Source organism: Schistocerca piceifrons, chromosome 1, assembly GCF_021461385.2.
Source record: "Schistocerca piceifrons isolate TAMUIC-IGC-003096 chromosome 1, iqSchPice1.1, whole genome shotgun sequence".
Taxonomy (NCBI): Eukaryota; Metazoa; Arthropoda; class Insecta; order Orthoptera; family Acrididae; genus Schistocerca; species Schistocerca piceifrons.
The window spans coordinates 397,089,496-397,094,495 of NC_060138.1; positions in this window are offsets into that span (position 1 = coordinate 397,089,496).

A 5,000-nucleotide genomic window follows, 5' to 3' on the forward strand; every position below is an offset into this window, starting at 1 on the left:
TGTCTTTCCTCCAGCACTTGCTTTTGCGGTGTTTTCGACGGTCGCCAGTTGCCATATCGGCCCGTACCACCGTGTGTCACTCCCACATGTGGAGCGCACACGCTGCAAGCATTTAGGCCCTTCGGCTGCGGTTTTTCCTTATCGCTTCTCGGCCTTTTGGCTAAGAAGCACCCCGCGGTCGGAGCGGTCCGTTGTGCTCTGTAGCGGGTCGCGAGTCGCGTTTCGTGGTCGTTTCGTTTGTTCTTGGTTTTTCCAGCGTTGATATTTTTGCGGTGAATATGTCGAACCGGTCGAACAGTATTCAATGCGTATTCGACAGAGCAGCGAGACGGCCTACGGCCTTTGAAATACAGGAATGGATATTTGGTGATCTGAAAGTACCGGAAAATGACGTCGACACCTTTCAACTGGATTTTGTCTTATTCTCGTTATTCGTGAAATTTCTCGACCAGGAGAAATACGAAAAGTATGGCCTGGCACTCGCGGGCGAACATCCGTTCCGCTACTTCGATGGAACTGTCGGAACAGTGCATATAGTGCCATCTGGCTTTGGGATACGGACTGTGCGGGTATTTAACGTACCCCCTGAGTGTCCCAATGACGTAATCGGCCGTGTCCTGTCGCGGTATGGCACGGTGCTCAGCATCACGAATGAGAAGTGGGGAAGTGCCTACCGTTTCCAGGGCAACAGCGGCGTTCGTAGTGTCCGCATGGACCTCCGCCAGCACATCCCGTCGTATATCAATGTTGCGAGTACCAGGGCCCAGGTCACCTATATTGGGCAACCGCAAACTTGCTCCCTTTGTCAATCGACGGAGCATCTCCGCGTGGACTGCCCGCGCCGGCGTCCTGTGCAACTGCCGCGGGAACGCGCTGCTGGTACCGACCTTGTGCCTCTCCTCAGCGAGGTAGTGGCGGGCGCTGCCCACCGTCCCGCTGAGCGACCTGACGTGTCGCCCCCGCCAGAAGCAGTGCAACCGGCACCCAGTGCACCGGCTGACGGACCCGTCCCGGACCAGACGCCCGTTGTGGCGGTACCGCCGGCGGCGTCTGATGTGGTCGCTGTCGAACAGATGGAGGTCGTTCTTCCTACCCCGCCCATCCCGGCAGATGACGCTAAGTCCCCCCGCCGTCGTCATCGGCGCAAGAAGGCGAACCCGGACCAGCCGGCGGAGGAAGCGGACGGTTTACGTCCTCCTGAGAGCGGCAGTGAGGCTGACTCTCAGGCCTCCTCAGTTTCCCGCTCTGTTTCCGCTGACCGCTCGGGCGGTATGCGGCAAACTGCTCGGCAACTAGAGGCTCTTATCAGTTCCTCGCGAGATCGGGGAGCGATCCCTGCAAAACGGAAACATGACCAGGGTAGCGACCAGCCAATGCAGCGTACTCGCACCCTTTCACACCCTACTGTGTCCGACGCGTCTGCGCCGCCTGGCTTAGACTATCCTGCCGATGGGGGAGGCCTGAACTGGGCTGACGACGAGGGCGATGACATGCGTGATTGAGTGGGTCTTTCCCCACATGAGCTGCTTGGTATTTGTTTCTCACATCCGGGGTGATATCGCTGGGTTCTGGTGTGGATATTTCCACACCTGCTTCCCTACGGCTGTGACCCTATCTGCCGTTGTCTACTCTGTGTTGCTCTCCCATGCCTGCCTTTGACCGTCCGCCGGGAGCCCTCTCCCTTTTAACGATCAATATCAACTCCATCTCCAACCCGGTCAAACTTCGATCTCTGAAGGACTTTCTCCGCCTTGGTGCGTTTGATGTGGTCTTTCTCCAGGAAGTTTGTGCCCCTTTTCTATCTGACCTTGCTGGTTATGAGGCACTGTATAACATTGACCTTGACGCCCGGCGGGGTACTGCTTTGCTCTACCGATCAGAGTTTATTCCATCCCACGTTACCACGCTACCCAACGGTCGCGTTCTTGCATGTATCCTTCAAGATGTCCTTTTTCTAAATGTCTATGCTCCTTCCGGTGCTAACCACAGGCATGGCAGAACAACACTTTTTCAGTCTGATCTCCCCCCTTTCTTAGCAGCTCGTCGCCCTATCGTCTTTGGCGGAGACTTCAACTGTGTGGTGGCCGACGTTGACCAGGTCCCGACGCCTATGCGGTGTGAAGCGCTCGCTTCACTCCTTCGGGCGGCTGACCTTACTGACACATGGCGCCACTTCCATCCCGCCTACACGCAATTTACCCACATCTATCCCACTGGAGCCAGCCGTATTGATCGTGTTTATGTCTCGACTGATTTGACTCCCGCCCTTTGTGCCGTCCAAGTCATACCCGTGGCCTTTAGTGACCACTGTGCGTACTCGTGTTCCTTGCGTATCGCGGGTCCTGCCCCGGTTCCTCGTGGCACCTCTTGGAAGATGAATACCCTTCATCTGTCCCTGCCCGAACTTCGTGCTCTTGTCACGAAAACGTGGCAGGATTGTCTCGTGGACACTTCCCGGTACCCTACCACGGTGGTTTGGTGGCTCCGCTGTGCGAAGCCCCGGCTGCGACGTGTTATCCGGCAATACAGTCGCGACGTCGCCCACTGGAAACGTAGCACGTTGGCCTTCTATCAGCAGTGTCTCACTGACGCCCTGACTCTTCCTGCTGACCGGTATGATCAGCTCCGCATGCGCCTCAACAAAATTAAGGCGCAAATCCTTCGCTTCTCTCGGGAGAAAGCCGACGGTATGGTGGTGCGGTGTCGTTCTGCATCCCTGATTGAAGGCGAGGAGCCATCCCTTTATCACCTCGCCTCTGAACGAACTCGTGCCAAGAAGAACACCATTTTGCGCCTTAAGACAGACGATGGTGCGCGTATCACAGACAACCGCGACGTCCTCCAACACCTGACGGACCATTTCACGCACCTCTTCCAGGATGTTGAGGTCGACGTTGCCGCCCAACGTGCACTTGTCAGTGGGGTGCCCACTTCTTTGGATCGTCATGACCGCGGCTCCTTAACCGAGCCCCTGACACTCGCTGACCTCACTTCTGTCCTCCGTGCCTGTCCGGGACGCAAGTCACCTGGCCCCGACGGTCTCCCTTATGAGTTCTACCAACAATTTTGGGACCTGCTCGGCGACCGTTTCTGCACAATGTGCGAGGAGATTTTTGCCGGATGCGACTTACCCGCCGACTTTTTATCTGGACGTATTGCCCTTATTCCAAAGGTGACTGGTCACTGCCGAGCTCAAGACCTGCGTCCTATCACTGTCCTTAACACTGACTATAAGTTGGTGGCACGATGCGTGGCCTCTCGTCTCAAACAGGCGATGACTAAGGTACTTTGCCCCACTCAATCCTGTGGCGTTTCGCGTCGGAACATCTTCACCGCCGCTTCCCTGTACCGCGATGTTGTCTTCCTCACCGCTGACACTCGCACCCCGGCTGCCATTCTTTCCTTGGACTTCGCCGGTGCCTTTGACAGGGTCTCGCACCCTTACCTGTTGGGCGTTATGTCGCAGATGGGTTTTGGGGAGCGCTTCATACGCATCATCCGGAACTTCTTGGATGGGGCGAATTCCACTATCGTGGTGAACGGTTACCGGTCGCGCCCCATTCCCATCAGACGGTCAGTTCGACAGGGGTGTCCCTTGTCGATGTATTTGTTTGCCTTAGCGCTGGACCCCATGCTGCGTGACATTGGCCGGTTGGTCGACGGTGTCGTTCTCCCAGGCGTCACCTTCCGCTGTGCGGCCTACGCCGATGACGTTGGTGTGTTCGTTGCTAACGCAAGGGACATCGACTCCGTTCGCCGCATTCTCGATGTTTATGAACGGGCCTCCGGTGCTCAGTTAAATCCCAACAAGACTGTGTTACTTCCGCTAGGGCCACGATCTTTGACCGTCGACCGCCCCTGGTACCGAGTTGTAGGGGAACAGCGTATCTTGGGTCTTGAGGTGACTGCCTGTCCGCAGCGTATGTTAACCCTCACGTGGCGGCGGCTTCTCACACGCATCAGGGGCCTTTGCGTGAGCCACGCTGATCGACGGCTCGACCTCCATCAACGCATCCGGCTTATTAATGGTTATCTCCTCTCACGAGCATGGTATGTCGCCCAACTCCTTACGCTGCCGAAGCAGATCGGCCGAGGCATATCCCAAGCAGTATATTGGCTCTTGTGGCGGCATGCGCTGTTCAAGGTTGATGCGCTGACCTGTACGCTGCCGAAGGTCGATGGCGGCCTTGGCCTCATTGACTTTTCCCGGAAATGTGCGGCCCTTCTGATTCACCGTGTCGCCGCTTTGCGCGACGCCGACCCCAGTGGGACTACAGCGGTCCTCTTCGACCGTTATCGTCCACACTCAGCGCGTGCTCCGGTCTGTTTGATGCATATTCCGATCCGGCTGTCGACGGTCAGAGACTATTACTTCCACCGCAGTTATGTCCTCGCAGTGGCCACTGACAAGGCACGCACGTCGAAGCGCCTTTACCAGGCACTCCGAGGCCAGCCCAAGCCCCATAAATTAGAGGACAGACGACCGTCGGTCATCTGGCGCCAAGTTTGGGCTAATATTAACAACTCAGCCCTTCCCACGGCGGTTTCAGCGCTATGGTACCGTGTCGTCAACAATTTAATCCCCACTAACCATCGCCTGGCGGCCATCCGCCTACGGCCCTCGGCTGCTTGCGGCCGCTGTGGAGACGTTGACACCAGGGAGCATCGCCTCCTCTGCCCCCACGTCACGGAAGTGTGGACCCTTGCACGTGTACTCATAGCGCTGATCGGTGGGACGACGCCAGCAAATGTATCCACCGACTGGTTCCTTACACCTGATCTTCAAACACAACCCCGACCAAGGCGTAACGCAATGGTGTGGCTCTTGGGCCACACCATTTTCACGATCTACGACCTTTCCCTCGCCGATGCTGTCTCTTACATGGACTACCTGTGGAGCCAGCATCGCGTGGCGGAATCTGCTCGAAACTATACGACCACTTTTGCCCGGTATTTGAAAGTTGCAATGATCCATGGATACCAAACGGTGTTCAAGGTTG